Source organism: Peromyscus eremicus, chromosome 11 (genome assembly GCF_949786415.1).
Source record: "Peromyscus eremicus chromosome 11, PerEre_H2_v1, whole genome shotgun sequence".
Taxonomy (NCBI): domain Eukaryota; kingdom Metazoa; phylum Chordata; class Mammalia; order Rodentia; family Cricetidae; genus Peromyscus; species Peromyscus eremicus.
This window is the reverse complement of record NC_081427.1, coordinates 13,619,619-13,643,732: the sequence shown is the minus strand read 5'-3', so window position 1 is coordinate 13,643,732 and position 24,114 is coordinate 13,619,619. Positions and strand designations below refer to the sequence as shown.

The 24,114-nt window shown below is 45.9% G+C and overlaps 1 protein-coding gene across 1 annotated transcript in view; it reads left to right on the top strand.

The window, feature by feature from the left end:
- The window catches only part of Retreg1 (reticulophagy regulator 1), a 132,977-nt gene that overhangs the window by 10,637 nt on the left and 98,226 nt on the right, over positions 1-24,114 (top strand). The gene's annotated exons all lie outside the window — the stretch shown is intronic.

Genomic DNA, 24,114 nt, shown 5'->3' with positions numbered 1-24,114 from the left:
GACAACCTTTGTTTCTGCTTCAGGCATCCATCCATTAGCCAGGCTGGGTTCATTTTTGGAGTTGTCGGGTGATCCAGTTTCATCACATTTCACTTCCTCTTTGTGTCTGCCCTTTTGACCCGGAAATGGTTCTTTGTGTACAGGTAAAGTGTCGTGTGGACTCTGGCTGGTCCAGATGCCTTCGTGGCTCAGTGGGGTAGGGTGGGGGTGTTAGGGATGCTGGCTTGGGTGACTGTTTGCGAAAGTGACGCTGCCTTTAAGGCAGCTCTTTGGATGGGGTTGGACTGCTGGGCTTCAGTGCAGGGTTTTCATTGACAGGACACAAGAGGATGTTGGGAGATTCTTGTCAACTTACCCCTCACTGGCCCAAGTCACAGTGCTGTCCTTAGCTTCCCCAAAACCACTGTCTCCTGCCTCAAGGCTCTGCCTTGTCTCCATCTTCCTTGACCAGACTTTTCTCTGTCATTAGGCTTCAAAATCACTCCCTCAGCCAAGATGTTTCTGGCCACCTGACCTAGGCTTGGCTCTTACATTCATGTATGTTCTGTTGTTAAAGCAAAATGCTCACAAATGGGTATTTATAAAGAGCAGCATTTTTTTTTTTTTTTTTAAGATAGGGTTTTATTATGTAGTCATGGTTAACTCACTATGTAGAACAGGTTGGTCTCAAACTCACAGAGATCCACCTGCCCCAGCCTCCTGAGTGCTGGGATTAAATGTGTGCACCACTATACCTGACATCATCATGGATTTATTGATTTACGTTCTGGAGTCTGAAGTCCCAGAACATGGTGCCCCTGTCTGACAGCGGCCGTTGTCCTGTCTCAGAACATGGTGGAAGGAGGAAAGGCAAAAGGAAGCGCATCTGAGGAAGAAGGGGCCACATTTACTTTGAGAGCAAGCCCAGTCCTGTGATGACCAGCTCCTCCCGGGATAGGAACATTCATTAATCTACTCACTAGGGTGGAGCCCTTGACCCAAATCAGTTCTGTTGCCCCATCTCCCAACATGCTTGCCCCAGGAACTTAACTGCCAGCATATGAACTTTGAGGTACACATTTGAACAATAACATATATTAATTTCTTTCTTTCTCTCTCTCTTTCTTTCTTCCTTCCTTTCTTTCCTTCTTTCTCTCCTTCCTCCCTCCCTCCCATCCTTCCTTCCTTCCTTCCTCTATTCCTTCCTTCTTTCTTTTTACAAAAGGAAAACACTTTACTCCTAATGGCTATGTGTGATATACTAATAAACTGTTCCCCAAAAGCATGTTTTGTAGAACTTATACATGCTTCAGAAATTAGCCTGGTTAAGTTGTTTGAAGTTAATTTAAGGTCATATTTAACAAGCAAGGTAACTATGAATCTGGAGAAGTGCTTCCTTTTGTCTAAAATTTACAATATGTAAAACCCAGCATACATTAGAATTAAAAATATGTCAATAAATGTCACTGAGGCTCGTACCTCTGATGTGTTAATTTGTGGCAGAGAGGATATAGAATTTGTTGTACTGAAAATGAAATTTGACCTCATGAGTAATAGCAAGTGTGATGGCCCTTACCCAGTTCCAGGGGCTGTTGGTCCTTTAAAACAAAACCCTGCGCTACAGCACTAAGCAGCCTCGTTTGCGTCCAGACACTGGAGCAGAAGGGCACCGTGCAGAATGTGATCGAGTGCTCGCCTGCTCTCTGCTTAGATGGCTGGGCTAAGGGCCCGGATGCTCTTGGGAGATTTTTTTCCCAATCAAATACAATTTTACTTAGGAAAAACATAATCCTTTCTTAAGACTTCATTGATCTTAGTTCCTCATTTTATACTTTATTCCTGTAAGACATTTAATATCCTCCAATAGGTGAGTTAGAAGTGGATTTTGGGAAAGGTTGAGATAGGCTGGCCTGGAACTTACCCTGACCTCACAGAGATCCTCCTGCTCCAGCCTCCTGAACATCAATGAATCTCATTTTCAGCTGTGCTTCTGTTCTTCTAAGAATTTGTTAAACTCTGAAAGCATTTTATTTATTTCTCTCTGTGCTTAGTTTTCCAAGTCGTAGAGACAGAATTACAAATTTCGTCACCTTGACCTCAGTCAAAGGCAAATTAGAGCGGCAGTGACAGAACATGATATGGGAATAATGCATACAAAAATCAAATCCTGTTTTATGTACATAGATACACACACACACACACACACACACACACACACACACACAAAATACTCATGCACATCCACGCCCATACACCTGAACACCAAGATACACACACAGGTGTACATTCACGTAAATAGATGTTCATGTCTATATATAGACACACACAGAGACACATGCATGTATGCATGCATACACACACACATGCAACCCAGACACAAACACCGGTGCACATGCATATACACAGACACATGTAGCTAGAGTTTTCCTGCCTGGCCCACAGTCAGGACAAACTCTCTCACCTGCCAGTCCCACAGCCCCTCAGACCTGACCAAGTAAACACAGACACTTATATTGGTTACAAACTGTATGGCCATGGCAGGCTTCTTGCTAACTGTCCTTACATCTTAAATTAATCCATTTCCATTAATATATACCTTGCCATGTGGCTCGTGGCTTACTGGCATCTTCACATGCTGTTTCTCATCATGGCAGCTGGCAGTGTCTCTCTGACTCAGCCTTCCACTTCCCAGCTTTATTCTCCTCCTTGTCCCGCCTACACTTCCTGCCTAGCCAATGGCCAATCAGTGTTTTATTTATTGACTAATCAGCAACACATTTGCCATACAGAACATCCCACAGCACTTCCCCCCCCCCTTTTTTTTTTCAAAAAGGAAGGTTTTAACCTTAACAAAGTAAAATTACATATAATTTCGGAATTTGGGCGTAGCTTCTCTTACTACTTCCTGCTGGAGGGGGGCGCTGTATCTTATGGGGAAACAAAGAAAATTTTAGGATCATGGAGTAGTCCGTGAGGCTGTATCGTCTGAGCCAGTTGCCTTGAAACCATTCCGGATGTTGGATCATCTGGGCCATGGTGTCATCGGAGACCTTTCAGGGGGTCTTGGCTGGTCAAACCTGATGTATCTTAATCTTGAACAAATCCATAGCCTCTGGCTTTCTGTGGGAACAAAAGCAGAGTCTCCTTTCCAAAGCAACATATCCTTATATTCAAATTTTGAAGTCAAGTTATCTTTAAAATATACATTTTGGCATAACTCAAGAAAGCCAAGAGGTCAGAGCTATTAGCAAGCCATAGGAAAGCAGGGCAGTGGTGGCGTACACTTGTAATCCCAGCACTTGGTAGGCAGAGCTGGGTAAGTCTCTGTGTGTTCAGGGATACAGCCATTATTGGACACACATGCCTTTAATCTCAATACCAAGCAAGGAAAACCTGGAGGCCTATACAGACAGGCTGTGACGAGGCAGTCATGTGGTTGGGTTTACAACCAATGAGAAGGCAGAACAGGAACACTATATAAAGACTTTAACACAGGGGTAGCTAGTTCAGAGAGGTAGGACCACTGCAGGAGGAAGGGTAAGGTTTTAGCTCTTAGCTCTGACCTCTTGGCTTTCTTCTTTGCATTGGTTCTGTGTTTCTTATTTAATAAGAAGGTTGGGTACATCTACAGACACATGTACACACACATGCACACATACACACAGACACACGCACATCTTTTACATCAAACTGTGACCTTCTTTTGTTGCTCTTCGCTTTGCTAACCCTCTTTCCCTCAGCTGTTGCACACTCAGCTTTCCTTAGACTTTCCTAATGAATATTCCTGTAACATCCTTAAAATTGACTTCCAGTGTAAGGCAGATCCTGGCTGAACTGAGGATCGAGAGAGGGTAGGGGGAGGTCTCATTTCTTCTGGAGAATAGCTTAAGTGCTGGTTTGAGTTCTTTGTTTTTTTCCACGTAAACTCTTCCTGCCCTGCTTCCACTGTGGTCATTCAAATCACAGTTTTTGGTAAAGTTATTTCCAATGGAGCTAAGTAGTTGCCACGTTTATACTTCTCTTCTGTGTACACACACACGCACACACACACACACATGCACACACATGCACACACACACACACACACACACACACACACACACTCTTCTGTGAGTTGAACTCAGCTTTGCACATGCTAGTTAAGTGTTCTGCAACTGAGCTTCAACGATGCTGCTCCTACATCTATTTCAGCTTGAGGCAGGGTCTTGCTATGGTGCCTGGAAATCCTAGAACTCATGACATAACTGCTTCAGCTTCCCAAGTATCAGGAAGTAGAGGCCTGTGCCCCCAGCCTGGCCTGGACGAGGTAGGCAGGCTTCCAATGCTGGATTTCTCAATTAGCTTTTTCTCTGAAAGTTTCTAGGGACTTCTCTCTCTTCTTGGTTTCTTTCTTTTTTTTTTTTAATTTAAATTTTTTTTTTATTCATTTTACATACCAACCACAGTTCCCCCCTATCATCCCTCCTCCCCACCCCTTATTCCTTCCTCCAAAAGGGTAAGTTTTCCCATAGAAGGGCAGTTAAGCCTGGTACATTCAGTTGAGGCAGGACCAAGCCCCTCCCTGCTTTATCAGGGGTGAGCAAGGTATGTCAGACCATATATAATGGACTCCAGAAAGCCAGCTCATGCACCAGGGATAGATCCTGATCCCACTGCCAGGGGCCCCTCAAACACCCAGCTATACAACCTATGCAGAGGGTCTAGTCCGGTCCCATGCAGGTCCCACTGCTGTTGGTCTAAAGTTCATGAATTCCTGTGAGCTTGGTTCAGTTGTCTCTGTAGATTTCCCCATCATGATATAACCCCCCTCTTGCTCATATAACCCTTCTTCCCTCTCTTCGACTGGACTCCCAGAACTCAGCCTGGTGCTTGGCTGTGTATCTCTGCATCTGCTTTCATCAGTTACTGGATGAAGGCTCTATGATGACAGTTAGAGTTAGGGTATTCACCAATCTGATTACCAGGGTAGGCCACCCTTACCACTGTTGGGGTTGTCTTTGTGGATTCCTGGGAATTTCCCTAGTATCAGGTTTCACTCTAACCTCATAATGTCTCCCTCTATCAAGATATCTCTTTCATTGTTCTCCCACTCCATCCGTCCGTCAGCTCAACTATCCCGTGCCTTCATGTTCTCATCCCCCATCCCCTCCCTTCTACTGCCGCCCTCCCCCCCATCTACAGTTTACTCATGGAGATCTCATCTATTTCCCCTTCCCAAGGTGATCCGCACGTCCCTCTTAGGGTCCTCCTTGTTTCCTAGCTTCTCTGGAGCTGTTCTTGGTTTCTCGATACTGTGTCCCAACAGAGGACACCTGCTCTGTCTTGATTCATTGTTCTAGGTTTCCTCTGCAAGCTCAGTCCCTCAGTTGCAGAAGGTTTTCTTACAACAGTGAGTTGTTTTCTGTTTTTATTTTGTTTTGTAATTTTGGTCGTCTGGAAATGCATTTGTCAAACATGGGGCTTCTTCAGTGGTTCCTGATTTTTCTCCACATTTCTCTCTCTCTCTATCTTTGCTTTCAGTTCCCTGCTGGGACTCTTTTATCTTTCAGTCACTTAAAATTTACCGCCTCACTTTTAGTTCTGAGACATTTTTCTCATTTTTGATTTCTCATTTTGGAATGCCCTTGTTTTTGTTTCTAGATTTGGGCTTTTGGCTTTTTCTCCTTGAGAATTTCAGGGGAGCCGATTGAAGGTTTTCCTGTGTTCACGCAGTGTTCCATACACAGAGGACAATATGTGTTTTGTCCTTTGTTGGATGTTGGAGGCTTTCTCTGAATATTTAATAGGGAGCCTTAGACTCCTATTCCCATTTCACAATGAGTGACTCTGAAAAGGAGCAAGGTGGGCCAGGGTGTGGTTTAATTGTGACTTGTCTGATGAAGACCCTCTTTTGCATTTTGAGGGCATGGCTGGCAGTACTTTGGCCTGCCTGCTTTTGGAATGAGCTGACTGGCACATGCCTCCTGTGGCAGCAGGGCAGGGCATAGAAGTAGTGGAAGCCTGGCTGTTTTCTGGGGACTGAGTTTGAGAGGTGGAGGAGGGCGAGGATGGGAACTCCGGCGTCGAATGATAACTGGTACCCTACTCCCCTGTTTTCAATGCAATCCCCATTTCTGCTCTCCTCGGCTCTGAATGTGAAGCTTGCCTTTGGATGTCTTCTGAGAAGAGGCCTCTATTTCTGTAGGGATAAGGGAGCATCTATCCCGAACTTGCGGTATGGATAGTGAGATGGGATGTGGAATTCTCATTCTTCATTGTAAAGATTTTGGTTCCTACTCCCCAACCCTATTGGTGAAATTATTAAGGCCACTCCACATAGTTAAAAGGAAGATTTATTTAGTGGGTAACTTACAAATGAAGGGATAGGTAGGTCGCGCAGTCCAGCGGTGTTCTCTGGAGCTCTGCTCGGTCAACCTCCACCATCCAGGGTCCAGGAACAGAGAGCACTGGCCCATCCAGATCTTGGGTCTCTCGGCACCTCCCTTGGCCCCGCCTTGTAGGCGTGACAGTTGCTGAAGCCTCAATGGGGGTTGGAACTTCCAGATCAAAGCTGGAATGGCTACCACTACACAACCCCATCATCCCTTACCTAGCATGTAGGTCCAAGTGTTCCTCCATTGCTGACTCAGTAATCTTCTCCAGCATCCTTTCTGCCCAAAGGTCTTTTTTTGACATCTCGGTTGCTGTTCTTTGGTCTTCTGCTTGCACACCTTGGTTCCTGTTACACTTTTATCCCGGTGTGCTTGGGAGAGGGAGGGACAGAAAAGTCTGTGTTTAGAGTGCTGCGTCTACAAGTCAGTCCTTCCCCACTGTAGGGCTTTCTCCAGGAGATGGCATGTGGTCTGCATGCACTGTGATGTGCAGCAGTTGCTCAGCAATCACATAGGTGAAGCTGAAGTGACGGCTTTCATGAATGTGAGAAGAAGTGTGTGCACAAGTCCTCTGCTTACCTCCCTGGAGGACACTTTCTGTTCTTTCATTTTCTTCCTCCAAGGCTGGTTGTGCACTCATGAGAAAAGTCTTTCCCAATCAAGTATGTGACACTTCGTATATTTTAAATTAAAATTTGTCCTAACAGTCAGTCAGTTCTGAGTAATTCCTATCCATGGTTTGGAGTTTTCACAAAGAAGAATATTCACGGGTGTGTTGGTCACTTTCGTTTCGATGACTAAATACCTAACAAGAAGTAACAGAAGGGAGGGGAGGGAGGGAAGAGAGGAAGGGGAAGAAGGAAGGAAAGAAGGAAGGGTTTATTTTGGCTGATGGTCTGCAAGTATGCAGTCCATCATGCATGGAAGGCATGACTGCAGGAACACAAGGGTTACCCTGAGTCTACTGCAGTCAAAGAGTAGAGAGGTAAATGCTGGCATTCAGCTACCTTTCTCTCTTTCTCCCTTTTATTCAGTCCAGGTCCCCAGCCCATGAGGTGGTATCACCCATATTTGACATAAGGTTCCCCCTTAGTTAGACCTCTGGAAATGCCCTTACAGACATCACCAGCTGTGTATGTCTTCTGGATAATTCTTAAGTCCAGTCACAATGAAGATTAAGCACCGAAAGTATAAGGTGTATTTAGTTTTTGCTGGTTGTATTAACTTGAAGATGTTATTTCATACATCATGTTACTTTATTTCTAAAAACTTCAAGCTAAGCAAATAGAACATGATTTGGTAAAGAGGGTCCCAATGTAAAAAAAATAACCCCCATATGACATTGAGTTTTTAAAAATTTTATTTAATATGTATTTTGCTAGCATGTATGTATATGTATGTGCATGTGGGTGCTGGAAATTAAACTTGGGACCTTGGGAAGAGCAGCCAGTGCTCTTAGCCATTGAGCCATCTCTTCAGTCACAACATTGAGTTCTTAAGTGTCAGTAGGTTTTAGTAACCTAGTGGAGTCAATAAAGGGTGGGCTGAGTAGTTTGGGTTTCCTTTATAACCTTAGCTCCAACCAAAATACATGGATCTCACCATTTGATGTCTCTTGGGAGAAAACACAGTAAGTAGCAGGTATCTTTGGATGTGAAGTATGCATATAACATGTATTCCAAGCTGGTAATGGAAACAGGGGTCTATCCTGTAGATAGGATTCCTTTGGGATAGTCACATCATAGCTTGGTAATTATCACTGCCTGGAAGATGAGCCTCCAGCAGCGCAGGGCTTGAAAGAAATCCACCGCGTTGGTGTGTACTAGGACTTTTCTATCTGAGGGGTTTGGGGAAAAAGATCCTCACACTCTCTCTTGTGGTTTCCTTCTTTCTTCATTCTTCTTCTATGTTCTTTCTGTGTTCTTTCATTGTCTGTTGAAGAAAAAAAGGCACTCCAAGATAATTTTAAGGCCTATGTTACAGCAGGAAGGTCCAGCTTCTGTGATGGACTGAACTGGACTGGACTGAACACCAAACAGCTGTACAAAAATCTATTTATTGATTGTTACCCAAAGTATTTCCTCATACCAAGGTCCCTAACCTTAATTTACATGTCTTACTGAAGGAGAGTATCACATGCCTCCATGACTCTAGTCCTTTACTATGTACCGTGTGCAACACACAATAATACAAGAGCCTCAGGTGTGCCTGAAGCGTCTTGTGACCAAAGTCATGGGATGATGGCTGTAAAGCCCCTTCAGTGAAACAATCGCTGTCTTCCACAAGGATTCTTCAAGGTCAAAGTACTTCTGAAAAACAGCTGTTCATTCTAATATCTACCCCATAGAGTCTTAAAAGAATCACAAACCTAAACTTTTATACATAAAAACCAGTCAGCTGCACTTTAGATCTTTAGGGTGCGTACCTATTCATCAGTAGTTTTTTTGTATGAGGAGACTGAGGAATGAGTACAAGGAGTCATTTGATCATCAACCATCCCTAGCAAGAAAATACGTCAGCCAGTAACAGTTGGACTGCTTTGTACTTTTGACCTTGGCTGTGTGTCCTTGGGAACCTTCTATTGTTTTCTGGGGTTTTTCATCTTAAAGCTATTAGCAAAACATCTGATTTAACCTGAAGTCGTAAGGCTTTGTTTCAGCTAGTGATGCATACCAAAAATCTGTGACTGTGTCTTTCAACATTACGATGAAAGGAATTTGAGCCAGCCTGGCTCCTGGGACTTCACTGTGTCTCCTAATCATCAGCTTGAGCTACGATCCATGCAGCTCCCTCAGTGAAACTCACAGGCCCCAGCTGGGCAGCACCTCCCTGTATCCACCTTCACTCATCACAACTCTGAAAAAGCCAACACCACCACTATCAACCAGATGGTACAGCTTAGGGAGGAAGCCATCCCCACAATAACAATCCACAGGTCAAAAGACATTCCAGGGTCTGTGGTCCTGGGGCCCGCCCAACCGAGATTGGAGCGGGGTGCCTCCCAGTGGGCTGACACCCTGAACCTCAGCTGCCACCTGCTGCTCCTCTGACATGGCCACTGGTGGGTAATGATAAAGTGAAGCGCTTTGGGTGAGAAGAGCCTTCCAAGGCTATAGAAGGGACACAAAGAATGCAAAGGGGATAGCAGTAATGACAAATTAGTGATTCATTCTGTTAGCAAGTGTCCTGTGGGGATATGTCAGGTAGACGTCACTGAGCCTGATATTGGCTGTGCTCTGTCTTTCCTGAAACTCTGGGAAGAAACTAAACAAGAGAGTTCTTCTGATATGGGCCTTTTGGGGTCAGCAGAGGGTCTCTAGGAGGGCAGCCACATGGCTGGTAGGATCTAGAGGAAGGGATGGTTTGGATGAGACCTTCAATGGGCAGTAGAGCTGGCAAGGTCACCAGGTATGCAGCCGGAAGGAGCTGTTCCAAACAAGGAAAGCAGCGTGTGCAACAGTCCAGAGCAAAGAGCGTCAGTGTGGGGGTGGGGCAGTGACAGGGTGAAGTGACAAAGTTGAGGAGGCGTGACAGTCGGGTCAGCCATGACAGGTCTGGGCAGTGGAGGGAGGCACCAGGTTTTTCCCTGAGAACAGTCTGAAGCAGGGACTGCCCTGGTAGCTAAAGTAGTTCCCTGCTTCTTCCTAAGGACATAGTGTTTGGAAGTAGCAAGAGATGAGGTGGAGAGGAGCTAGCCTAGCTCTGTAAGGTCCTAGGCACTGGCCCAAGTATGGGGCCCAAACCTTTTAGACCTGGTGAGCCAGTAGGGGGTTATAGATAATGTTTGACTCCAGCATGAGGCCTTCTGTGACAGAAAATGCTCAGAGGCAAGAAGGTGGGATATGCGGAGACCGTTTAGAGGCTAGAGAACAGGAAGTGAGGAAGATGTCTGCTAGGACCCCCAGATTTCCACAAGGCTACACTGGTTGGAGTGGCAGTGAGAAATGGAAGACAGTGAGAAACCAGTGAATGATAGATAACATTGTAATTCACAGCCAGTGTGTAAATGCTTATGCTAGCTGTTTTAGGCAGCTTACCCAGCATGTGTAATGACTCAGTGAGAAGTCTTAAGTATCATTACTAGTACTCTGAGTTTATGGATGACCCCAAGGACCAGAGAAGTTCAGAGACTTGCCAGGGGTATGTAGCTTACACGTAAGATTGGCTTATAGTGCTTGCCCTTGACTTTTGGGGGCTACTTTGCATATCTATCGCCATTGGCCAGCCTGCTCGTCAGTATTCTTGGTGTGTCATTGGTGTAGATGCCCTTCTCTGTGCTTGGTTTAGTTGCTGACTGCAACTTCTAGTATTTAGGGAAGCAGACATCGGATGAACATCTGTGTTACAATTTCTCATTCTTTGGGTCTTCAGTGCAAACTTAAAACATTTCCCTTTTGTCTTTGGTAGTCCATTGTCCAGGTGGATGGATGGAAAGGGGCTTCTGGGGCTGGAGAGATGGCTCAGAGGTTAAGAGCACTGCCTGCTCTTCCAGAGGTCCTGAGTTCAATTCCCAGCAACCACATGGTGGCTCATAACCATCCGTAATTAGATCTGGTGCCCTCTTCTGGCCTGCAGGCATATATGCAGGCAGAACACTGTATGCAGAATAATAAATAAATCTTAAAAAAAAAAAAAAAAGGAAAGGGGCTTCTGTGTCTCACATGGGAAGGGTGACCCTGAAGTTGGGCAGGAAGGCTACCCTGGTTTGTGATTTTTATTTTAAATTTCCCGAGTTGTACCCTGAGTCCAGCCAAGCCCCTGGCAACTGATCTGTATTTTTGTGAACTTTATGTGATTCTAGACTAGGTTGTGCCCGAATGACCCACAAGCCAGAGAGAAAGTCATGTCAGGTCGTGGTTGTACAACATTCGAAACAAATACTCCACCTGTCATTGTCCAGGATGCATTGAGTTGAGGGAAGGTCATTGCTGTTTATATTCTAGGCTTGGTTGGAAACTTAGTGCCACAAAGAAGCCATTTTACCCTTCTGGGCTCCCGAATGCCACCTTGGCATTTTGGGTTGTTTTGCCAAACTGTGTAGCTGAAGGAAACATATCTGACACCAACAGATTTCTGCCAAGGAGTCACAGACTTCCTGGGGACATTGTACTACACAGCTGTCCAAGAGCATCAGCCTGCTTCCAGTCTCCCACACCTGCGAGGTGCTTACTCTTGTGGTCAAGTTGCACCAGCACTGACCTAGTAGTGGGTGGTTTGGTTGGCAGTTAAACCTTTCATAAGAAAGCCTCTTGTGATGAAATAAAGGGAGAAGGAATCTTTGGTTTAGTTTACGGATGAGGAAACTGAGTCCCAACGTCCCACAGGAAGCCATTGACAACGTGGCCAGTGAGGAATCTCCATGCTCCTCTGTAAATGGTGCTGCTAAATGTTGAGCCAGTGAATGCGACAAAACTCAGGAAGCAGAGTAAGAATGTTCTAGAGTGCCCAGATGGCTGACTATGTCTTTGGATCTGTGTGGGAACTTGACTATGTTGATCCAGCTGTGTCTCTGGGTCCTCTGTGTGTGTGGGTTTTAAAAGAAACATTTTTATTAGCACATATTTATTCTACATAATCATGCATTCATCATAACATTTTCATGCATGTTTATAAAATATTTTCATCATATTTGCCTCCCATTGCCCTCTCCATCCCCTTCCCACCCCCATCATAATTGTTCCCCATCCCCAGATAGCCCCCTGTCTGTTTTTATATCTTTTTTTTTTTTTTTTTTTTTTAAAAGACCTAGTGAGCTTCATTAGGGTTGCTTGCTAGAGCACAGGCAACTTTGGAGCTTTTTGAGGGCTTAGAGTGGATGTTCTCACAGATGTCCTCATGCACAGCCAGGACCTTTTAGCTGTGCCCTTCAGGCCTGAGCCTCGCACTTATCCTTCTTGCTCTCCAGACACATGAATCAGCTTGTTAGAAGTCACTTTGATTGAAACACACAATGGAGGGATATTCTCTTACTCAAAGTATCAGTGGCTTGAGTTTGACTCTACTTGAAACAAGGCATTGGGCTCATGGTATTGTGGCCTTCTTTCAAATGATAAGAGAAGCTCCATCCTTAAAAGTCTTTCTGTATAGGAAATTCTTGGCAGCTGAAAACACATTTACCAATCAAAGGAAACATTTTCCTATTCTAATTTACATTGGTGTTTACTAAACCAACTTGAAGACCTGTTAACATGGACAGGGTCACTTGGGAGCACGACTTAATGAAATCTTCATGATAGAATGTTCACTATCATGCAGCCCTTTCTTAGTTCTTACATATCACGTGAACTCCATGGGTCTTGCAGGAGTGTCTAGTTCACAGCCTGCAGGGCCTCATGCAGACCAGGGTAGCTATGAATGTGTCGCACTACAAAAATCATGAACTTATTTGAAACATTATGAGATATATTTGTAATTCTTTTGTCACTTGACTGTGAAGTTCACGAGTAATAGTTCTTCTTTGTCAATGTGACCCAGAAAAATCAAAAGGTTGGACACACTTGTGAGTGCCCATATGCACCCAGGACCTTAAGACTTTGACCTTTTCTTTTGAAACAAAACCAGAATAGAACAAAGAGCAAAGACCAAAGAAGTCCCCTAGAACACGTGTTTTAGGGACACTGTGTATGAGCTGTAACTGCTGTGGATTTGCACACAGCCAGACTTGGGCAGATTAAGCTATGAGTCACAGATGGCTTCATGTCTGGGGCCCATTTGCTCCTCAGCTGCACAGAATCCTAATGCATCTCTTCCTGAGGGGAATTGGCTTCTTAGCTGAAGGAGGGACATTATAGGAACATTATTCCTGCAACCTGATGGATGTTGCTAGAGGTACGGACTGTGCAAATCTCTGTCTTTGAAGGAATGAATGTCTGTCTTATTGGTATACTTTAAATTGAACTTCAAAATACCTTCAGAGTAAATTAAAAATAGGTGGTATCATTTTGATAATCCCCAATGGGAACTTTTAGTGTGAGAATTTTAGCCTCTTTTTCATTGTTTGCGGAAAAATAGACAAGTTAACTTTTTATTCTTTTATATACAAATTGTCTAAATACTTAAAGACAGTAGTGAATTTCAGTCTGGGCTCAAGTGCTAAGTATGTTAGAATATAAATAAATATAATTGAGTGGAAATAAAGATGTAATTTCAGAATTGCTTTTGTGTTTTTTTTTTTTTTCAAATCCGCTAGTATTAGTGAACAGTAGTTTTCAAAATGGGAATTGAATCTCAGGAGAAATTACTCAATTAGTAAGTTTTGGTTGTTTGATACAGGGTTACATATGGATCAGTCTGGTCTCAATTTTGCTATGGAACTGAGGCTGCCCGTGAACTTCATCCTCTTACATCTGACTCCCAAATGTTGAGATGATAAGCACAGGCCTGTTTTATTTTTAATAGTACCTCTGACTGCATCCATCAGGTTTCATATATATTCTGCTGCCCCATATGACTCAGGTACAGAAGTTGCCTGGTGAGTGTCCTCTGTGTGAGTTTTGCTTACAAGACCACACTGCAGTCCATCCTTGCTGCATCCAAGAGCAGGACTGTTGAGCAGCAGTGGTCCCAGGGGACCACTGAGAACCAGTCTTGGGCTACAGTTCCCAGAACTTTAGTGATGACTTGGAAGAACATCTACAGAGAAGCCCAGATAGATTGGGTGTTGTGTGACCTTCACTGTAGGCCTAGCTGTGCTGCCTTGTGAGCACCTGGGCTCCAGGTCTACTGGTGATGAGAAGTGTGAGAGGTCCCTCTTATGACCTTTCCAGTTACATGATGGCAATATTGCTTCAGCTAGGAGCATGTTATGAGATCCCAGACTGTGGTCCAATGGATGGTGCTTTAGTTTGACTATAAGGTTTTTGTCAATGTGACACACATAGTCTCCTGGGAAGAGGGAACCTCAATTGAGGAACTGTTTCCATCAGATAGATTAGTCTATGGGGAATTTTCTTGATTGATGGGGGGGGGGGGATGTGCAGCCCATGGTGGGTGGTGTCACCCTAGGCAGGTGGTCCTGGGTTATCATGGGCAGGTGGCCCTGGGTTATCATGGGCAGGTGGCCCTGGGTTATGGGCAGGTGGTCCTGGGTTATCATGGGCAGGTGGTCCTGGGTTATCATGGGCAGGTGGTCCTGGGTTATCATGGGCAGGTGGCCCTGGATTATAATGGGCAGATGGTCCTGGGTTATAATGGGCAGGTGGCCCTGGGTTATCATGGGCAGGTGGCCCTGGATTATAATGGGCAGATGGTCCTGGGTTAAAATGGGCAGGTGGCCCTGGGTTATAATGGGCAGGTGGTCCTGGGTTATCATGGGCAGGTGGCCCTGGGTTATCATGGGCAGGTGGCCCTGGGTTATCATGGGCAGGTGGCCCTGGGTTATGGGCAGGTGGTCCTGGGTTATCATGGGCAGGTGGCCCTGGGTTATCATGGGCAGGTGGTCCTGGGTTATCATGGGCAGGTTGCCCTGGGTTATCATGGGCAGGTGGCCCTGGATTATAATGGGCAGATGGTCCTGGGTTATAATGGGCAGGTGGCCCTGGGTTATCATGGGCAGGTGGCCCTGGATTATAATGGGCAGATGGTCCTGGGTTAAAATGGGCAGGTGGCCCTGGGTTATAATGGGCAGGTGGTCCTGGGTTATCATGGGCAGGTGGCCCTGGGTTATCATGGGCAGGTGGCCCTGGGTTATCATGGGCAGGTGGCCCTGGGTTATGGGCAGGTGGTCCTGGGTTATCATGGGCAGGTGGCCCTGGGTTATCATGGGCAGGTGGTCCTGGGTTATCATGGGCAGGTTGCCCTGGGTTATCATGGGCAGGTGGTCCTGGGTTATCATGGGCAGGTGGTCCTGGGTTATCATGGGCAGGTGGCCCTGGATTATCATGGGCAGGTGGCCCTGGATTATAATGGGCACGTGGTCCTGGGTTGTAATGGGCACGTGGCCCTGGGTTATCATGGGCAGGTGGCCCTGGGTTATCATGGTCCTGGGTTATCATGGGCAGGTGGCCCTGGGTTATCATGGTCCTGGGTTATCATGGGCAGGTGGTCCTGGGTTATCATGGGCAGGTGGTCCTGGGTTATGGGCAGGTGGTCCTGGGTTATCATGGGCAGGTGGTCCTGGGTTATCATGGGCAGGTGGTCCTGGGTTATCATGGGCAGGTGGTCCTGGGTTATTATGGGTAGGTGGTCCTGGGTTATCATGGGCAGGTGGCCCTGGGTTATCATGGTCCTGGGTTATCATGGGCAGGTGGCCCTGGGTTATCATGGGCAGGTGGTCCTGGGTTATCATAGGCAGGTGGTCCTGGGTTATCATGGGCAGGTGGTCCTGGGTTATCATGGGCAGGTGGCTCTGGGTTTTGTGGGAAGCAGGCTGAGCAAGCAAGGAAGCAGCGTTCTCCATGGCCTCTGCTTCCATTCCTGCCTCAAGGTTCTTGCCTGGAGCTCCTATTCTGGCTTCCCTCGATGATGGATTGAGTCTGTGAGCCGAAATAAACACTTTCCTCCCCACATGGCTTTTGGTTGGAACATTTTATCACAGCAGCAGAGACCTACCTAGAACCTGCCCCTCTGAAACTCATGTTGGAGTGCAATGTCCATCATGAGACTGTGAGAGGCAGGGCCTGCAAAATGTGATTAGCGTTCTGCCTTCAAGAGTAGACTGGTCTGCTTATGAGAGGTTTAATGTGTTAACGAACCATCTGGACAGCAGTCAATTTGACTTAGACTTTTTGCTTGGAACATGTGATGTCTGCCCTCCTTTGGGCCTCTGCCAGCAAGAGGGCCACCACTAGATTCTGCCCTTGACCTTAGATCTTAGGTGTAAGCTAAAATAAATCTTTCTTTATAACTTAACCAATTATTAGCAGTAGAAGATGGAATAAGGCTGTCGGAAGTCACATCTTCTACTGAAGAAGAAATGATCTAGACCAGATCTATAGGGTTCTCATGCTCTAACTATTGCTTCTTAGAGTGTCTTAAAAATGATTTGGGGAGCTGGAGAGATGGCTCAGAGGTTAAGAGCACTGACTGCTCTTCCAGAGGTCCTGAGTTCAATTCCCAGCAACCACATGGTGGCTCACAACCATCTGAAATGAGATCTAGTGCCCTCTTCTGGCCTGAAGTCATACATGCTGTTTACATAATAAATAAATAAATTAAAAAAAAAAATGATTTGGAAGCGGTAGAACACAGAAGAGTCCATCCTCTGTGGGCTCCAGGTTTGAAATGGAGAGGAGGTGGTAAATAAATGAACAGGGAAATAGACATGCAGGTAGGAACCATGAAGAGCGTCCTGGAAGGGGCACACATTATGCTGGGGGAGCGGTGGGTGTCTGATTTGATTGCACGCTGCCAAGGAGCCTGGCTGTGTCACTGTGGAGTGTAACCACCATGTGCATTCAGGAGTGAGTCAGGAACTCCCAAGGGTGCCTCTGTCAGGCTTTGTTGTGTGGTTGGTTGTCTCCTGCCAGACAGCCTGGGTTTTTTTTATTCATCGGTCAAGAGGGGCCGTTCTTTCTGGGTATCTGGATTTAACGGACTTTATGATTGGGTTGTTTTCAACAAACTCTGCTTGATGGGGGATCTTTCTCTGTGGTATTTAAAAGCGCACATCTGCCTCTCATTCTCTTCTGGTCTGCTGGAAGTGGAAGCTTGAGCTTGGAGTGGAGACCCAGGATCACCATGTTGACCGTGGTTGGAAGCCGCTTGTAGTTAATGGTAGTTGATTGAGGTGCTTTCCTTTCGTGTTCATGTTTGATGTGACGAGTAACAGACAGAAGCTGGGCTTCTCACCTCTCTCCTCATTACATATTTTTTTATTCTTATTCCGTACATCGTGTTTCCTGGGCTCTGTCTCTCTCGTTTAGAAAGTCAATAGGGTGCTGGCAATCTCAGGTGGAATTACCAGGAGAGACATATGTTTTCCGTTGGAGCTTGGGGACGGCTGGTGCTGAGGGAGGGCTTTGTCTTTCTTGTTTAATTAGGGAGTTGTTAGGGTTGTTTGTTCCGCTGTGTACTGCACGTGTGTGCACACAAAGGGAGCAGAGACGGAGTGAACCTGCTGGGTGGAGGCGCCGCTCCGGCACACCCATGTGGGTTCATAACACTGTGTTCATTGGAGGGGGTGGCTTTGCTCCCTCCTGTTAACACTTTTAATCATTTCTCTTGTCTTTCTGGTTCGTCGCTGCTCTCTGGCAGCCCCAGAGAGACACTGGAGGAGTCAGGGTGGAGCCGCTCCGTTCATTGCTCTGGCTCACAGATGCTCAGAGAGCCCCAGGTTGTTGGAGACCTGTGCTCGGATTCTAGGGTGGCTCTGCATTGTTCTTGGATTCTTTTCTACAGTGACAAGCCAGGGATGGTTTCCCATGTTAGCTTGACTTCTCCTCTTCTGTTAAAATACACCCCACTAATAATGAAGTATCAAGTTCGCACCCTAAAGAGTCCATTTCAACTCATGCTTTAAATTCTTGTGGGCCACACTTTCAAGAGTCATCTTCATTTCTGTGGTTGAATTTTCCTTTGCCTAACAATTTTATGTTTTATGTTTATGCTGTGTAGTAGATATTTAAGCTCTCTAAATTATGTTTGGACAGAGGAATGGTAGAAATGAATCCTCATGGAGGCAGGCAAATTGTGTGTGTGTGTGTGTGTGTGTGTGTGTGTGTATGTGTGTGTGTGTGTGTGTGTGTCTGTGTGTGTGTGTGTGTGTGTGTGTGTGTGTGTGTGTGTGTGTAGTTAGGAGAAATTCTGGAAAGAGGTGAACTAGCTTCTAGCAAGATGAACCCAACCCAATGACCTATGTTTCTGAGCTGCCGTTATATTATTTGTAAATAAAAGCAAAAACAATAACAAAAAAACCCCAAAACCAAACCAAACCAAGTCAAACAGAAAAAGCCCGAAGAAACACCTAAGACTCACCTCAGAGAGAAACAGTGAAGCCCTGGTAGTTAGCCCCCCTCAGAGCTGCAGCAGCCCACCCCTGTGGTCATGGTCCACTTCAAAGGTGTGGTCCACGTGAGTGTGTGGCCTCCAGCCCACAGACAGGACAGTGGTCTTGCCCCGTGGTACTTTCAGCATGTCCTCGTTTCCTGCTTCAGGAAGTGTCATCAGACCTCCTCCCATTCTGTGTCTTTGGGCCACTTACTGAAGGTTATTTTTAGAATGAGGAGATGTGAAGTGGGGCATTAGAATACGATCTCAAACACAGACACTCGTCCACCGGCAGGAAGCCTGCGCTGCAGCCCATGGTATGTGGAGGTGGAGATTCAATTTCTGCTGTGCAGGCTTGTGGTTAGAGGGTGTTTGCTGAGGTGGAGCCGGAACCCTGCAAGCTGCACACTGTCTCTGTCAGAGTGGATAGCATAGCCTGTGTGGGTATGGGGGCCAGGCCAGAAGAACCTAGAGAGTTAACAGCAATTGCAAGAGATTCAGTCTTATCCCAGGTTACAATGTTCCAGAAATATACAGTCCATGAAAATCAGAGGTGTGAGTCCAGGAGGCAGATGCCATATTTTTCTGTTCTTTTTTTTTTCTCTCTCCCCCCCCCCCATACCTCTCTCTGTTTTTTTGAGACAGGGTTTCTTTGTCCTGGAACTCATTCTATAGACCAGGCTGTCCTTGAACTCACAGAGATCTGAACTCACAGAGATCTGCCTGCCTCCACCTTCCAAATGCTGAGGTTAAAAGTGTACTCCACCACCACCCAGCCTCTTTTATTTTTAATGTTTTAGTGATCTTAAAACATTTTAAAATCCGCACGCCTTTAATCCCAGCACTTGGGAGGCAGAGCCAGGCGGATCTCTGTGAGTTCGAGGCCAGCCTGGGCTACCAAGTGAGTTCCAGGAAAGGCGCAAAGCTACACAGAGAAACCCTGTCTCGAAAAAAAAAAAAAAAAAATTTAAAATCACATTCATTCATTATCCATGGTGTGATAGGACACTTTCACACAAGTGTACATTACTTGCCTTTAAGTTTGAGCCATAGGAAAGAACAAGAAAATGCTTTCTTTCCTGGGATGAGGTGACAGTCTCTGGCCTTGAGGCAGGCCTGCCAATCAAACACCGCATGTGAGGTGGCCATCGGCATCAAATGGCCATTCCTGAGATGTAGTATTAGTGACCAATATCTGCTTCTGTTTTGTCCCTTTTAGGTTCGGCTGTAGAGTGGCAGGTAGTGTTCTGACTGAGGGCAGTGAAGGGGAACACCATGGTTCTCCTCTTCCATGCCAGCAACCCAGAGGGTGTTCACTGTGGTGTGGCTCCTTTTGTGTTCTTTGTAGACATTACTCTCACCCTGTGTTGGCTGGGGCTGCTGCTCCAACAGGGATTGGCTTCAGTTTTGAATTCCTTATCCGAGTGCTGCCTTGACCCAAGAGGGTCATCATGACACTGTGCTCTGCATTTGATGATAAGTGTCCACATCTGGTATTGATGTATGGTTTCTTGAAGAGTTGGCCATTGAATAGGGGGGAAAAAAAAGAGGGATGTTTTCCAGAGCAACTACCAGATATGTTCCTGATATTAAAGGCTGTCTGTGAACATAATTCCTCACACACCCAAGGGTGTTGTGACCTTAGACAGAGGCCTGTGTTCATAAGCAGAGTGACCAGGCCAGTTCTGCTGAGAACCGTACATGAACTACACAGTAAAGGACACTTGATTGTACCCTTAGAATAAGTGGTCTTCCAGATGCCAGTTATGAGTCCACTCTCCCATGTATTTTATCTTTGGGGTTGTGCAAACAGATTAGACAGTTGCTTCCCTTTGTGACATGCATTCATTTGGATCCTGATGACATAGAACTTCCTGTCTAACCCTAAGTAGGCCAGGACAGTGTGTAAACTAGAATACTATGTATGGCCTCTGGTCTTAAGTAAACTCTTCTATTTGGCATAGTTTCCTAGGCCTTGTTCAGATCATCTAGCCTCATTTTCATTATAGCAGCCTAAGAGAACGCTAGGGAAGAGGTGGATGGCCCCTTATCACAATGGATGACACTGATCATCACAGGGCTTTGGAATTGAAGCAGATCTTGGAGCAAGTAGTTGAATGTCCAAAGGTTTGGTGTTGTGAACTGAACCATATCCTTCCAAATGGCAGACACTGAAGTCCCAACTCACAGTACACCCCGGGGATGTGGCTGACTATGTATTTAGAGATAGGAATTTTAGTGAGATTAATAAGGTTAACTTAGGTCATATGGGTGGACCCTTACCAAGAGCAAGACTCCAAGGAGTGTGAACAAAGACCCTAAGAGGATACCACAGGAAAGCATGAATCTGCAAGCCAAGAGAGAGGCTGTAAAAAACCAAGTCGTTGACAATTTGATCTTAGTCTTCTAATTTTCCAAAACTTTGAGAAAATGCATTTTAAAGCCCTTCTTCCCATTAAGTTTAACATCCAGGACTCAATAGATTAGAAAAGCCTCAGACTGAGTTCTGGAAGTGAGAATTGTGGTACCAGATTGGGACTATATGAAACCTTAGTGTTGAGTCTACAAAGTTGGCAAGGAAGGCCGTTAACAGAGGTCAATCTGTACATGGCCATGACCTTGACAGTAGGTTCTTAGGATCTGATCAAGCTTCAATTTTCTAGAAATGGGTTACCTAGATCTGCGTTATCAGGAGCTCCCTCCCTCAGAACCGAGAAAAGTAAAGCTCTCTGATTTAGAAGCCTCCTAGGCAATGGTATTCTGCTGCAGTAGCCAGAATGGACCTGGGAAGCCAGTCTGTTCATTTACTGATTTAGGAAGGAAGAGGCCCCAGAGCTGCATTTGATGTTTGTCCAGGTACATGGTGCAGAAGGTTTGAGTAGAGGAACCCCGAGGAGCTTGCTAATCTTCATGCTCATAGGTAGACCCTACTCACCTGTACCCTCTGATCCAATCCACCTGACTCAGGGTGGTTGGTACCCAGGAATCTGGACTTTTAAAAAGAGCTTTGGGTAATTCCAGTGGTAAAAATGCAGTTTGAGGAAGGATCATATCACTAGGGACTCAATTTAAACATGAGAAGTGTTGGGCAGATGGTGTGCGTGTTTCTGAGCTGTTCTGGCCTATGGGCTGCTGGGACGGCTGGGACGGCTGGGACCGCTGTGCAGGCACATTGCCTCCTTGCCATTTGCACACAACTCCAACCAACTGACTATCTATTCATAAAGTTTGCTAATCTGTTTCATTTTTAATTAAAAAAAGTGTCATTGTGTGTGTGTGTGTGTGTGTGTGTGTGTGTGTGTGTGCATGCCCAGGCATCCCCAGGCATGCCCAGGCACTCAAATGCCCACAAGTGCCCAGGAAGGCTAGAAGAGGAAGGGTATCAGATCCCCTGGAGCTAGAGTTAAGACAGTTATGAGCTACCCAAGTGGGTTCTGGGAACTGAACTCTGGTCCTCTTGAAGAGCAGCTAGAGCTCTTTACTATCAAGCCGTCTATCTTCCCGGCCATATGTTTGTTTCTTTTCTTTTTTGTTTCCACTCTCTACCCCTCTTAATTCCTGTGTTCCCTCTTAACCTTACCTACTCCATGGCAGCGAATGGTTTTGATTGACACTTTCCCTCCAATGACTGAATCTGGTGGTTGGGATCGAACTTACTAGAAATCCCGCTAGAGCAGGTTGCAGAGTATCTTACTGCCGCCCACCTTGGGGACTTCCTTTTCTTTGTCTTCATCAGGCCACGTACAAGGTGCCAGGTAAAAATGTGTTGGCTGATACCCAGCTAGATTGATGGCACGTGATGGAGCCCACAAGCTCCATCTGACTTGACTTTCCTGGGACCTTTTTGCATAGAATGCAAGGTGGTATGCCAGGGCAGTATTGCTCATTGCCTTGGTCTCAGATGGCCATGAGTCCACTCCAGCCCTGCCCTGGCCTCTCCCTTCCTCAGCTTAAGTGTGCAAACAGAACACAGGCTGCCTGCTGTGCCTCCCCGATGGCCTGTCTTTCTGCACCCGTGTGCCCTGCTGACTGGGCACATTCCCTGAGCTCACTGGACTGCCTCGGCCTGTGTCGCCACAGTGAGCCCTGCCCTCCTCCACGCAGCAGCTTCACGGTGATGGCGGCTGCCCAGCATTTCCTGCTTCCTGAGGGCTCTGGAATCCCTCATCTTCCTAGAGGAGAGCCCCTCCCCTGTTTTCCCTCTCATTCACTCTTTTGGTCCTTACATATGAATAGCTTCTCAAGACAATAAAGTTATCCGAGTTTCAATCTATGACTTGTAATTAAGAATATTTCTTGGGCCTGGAGAGATGGCTCTCTCCTTGGTAAAGTCCTTGGCACATGTAAGCTGAAGACCTCTGTTTGGATCCCCAGCACCCACGGGAGAAGTCTGGCCTAGCAGTGAGTGCTTGGAAAGCCCATGACTGTGAAAATGGAGACAAGCAGATCTTCAGCACTCGCGGGCTAACCAGACTAGCCAAATTGGTCATTTCCAGGTTCAGTGAGAGACCCTAAAAATAAGAGGAAGGGTAATCGAGGAAGACACTGATGTTGACTGCTGGGCTGCACATAGCATGTAGACACACATACTCCCCCCTCACACACAAAGAAATTATTACCTTATCTCACTCTACTCGATGATTAATCTTTTTGCAAATTATTTAAAACATACATTTTTATTGGTTTTAAAGAAGTATACCCCCCACCTGGCCAGACACACACATTTTGTGGTGCTAAGGATCAAAGCTGGGGTCTCAAACATGCTAGGCAAACACTCTACCACCAAGCTTCATTCCCACGTAGGTTTTAAATAAATCTAAAAATCAGATTCAAGGTATAATTCAGATTACCAAATTTATTTGGTGCCCTTCTCTCTTGCTCTCTCCCTCTTCCTCTTTCTCTCTTTTCCTCCAAGACAGGGTTTCTCTGTATAGCCCTGGCTATCCTGGAATCCATTCTGTAGAGCAGACTTGCCTTGAACTCGGAGATCCACCTGACTCTGCCTCCCAAGTGCTGGGGTTAAAGGTGTGCACCACCACCGACTGACTTTAAAGATTTGTTTTTTTTATTCTTCATTATATAGTGTGGGAGTCTGCTGGAGACCAGCTCCGACCTGCTCCCACCTGTCGGAGGGTTCTTGAGTGGAAGAGAGAGGAGTGAGGAAATATTAGGTAGAAGGTAACAAGAAGATGATAAGAAAGACAGAGACACAGGATAGCTTTGGGGAGGGCCCTGGGTCAATACCCAGTCACCCAGAGCTTTATTCAAAAGGGCTTTTTATAATACTGCCAAGGGGAGAGGCAAAAGACCTCCCCCTTGAAAGATCAAAGCACACAGTACAGCCAAGTGTAGACCCTTCCAAACACCTGGTAAACACGCCCCTGGTCAAATCATCCTATTATGCAGTCCTGCTGGGTAAAGCAAGCTCAGATTCTTTGACCTTGAGTAAGGGCTCACTAGGAAGCCTCTGTGGGCCACTACAGTGTAGGTGTGTATGTCCACGTGAGTATATGCATATTAATGTGGATTACCCAGGAGGCCAGAGGCATCAAATCTCCTGGAGCTGGAGTTATCTATAACTCCATGGTTGTGAGCCACCTGATGTGGGTGCTTGGAATCAAACTTGGGTCCTCTGGAAGAATAGAAAGTACTCTTAACCATGGAACCATCACCCATCACCTTCCCCCACTCCCTTAATGGCATGTAATTTAATTTCATGTGGTATTTTCAGTCACTAATTTTGCAGAATTAATATGAGAGATTCAGGATTTTCTGACAGTAAGGGAGATGGTGCCATGTGCCTAACAGTTGGTAAAATAATCATTTTCCGGTGGGATGA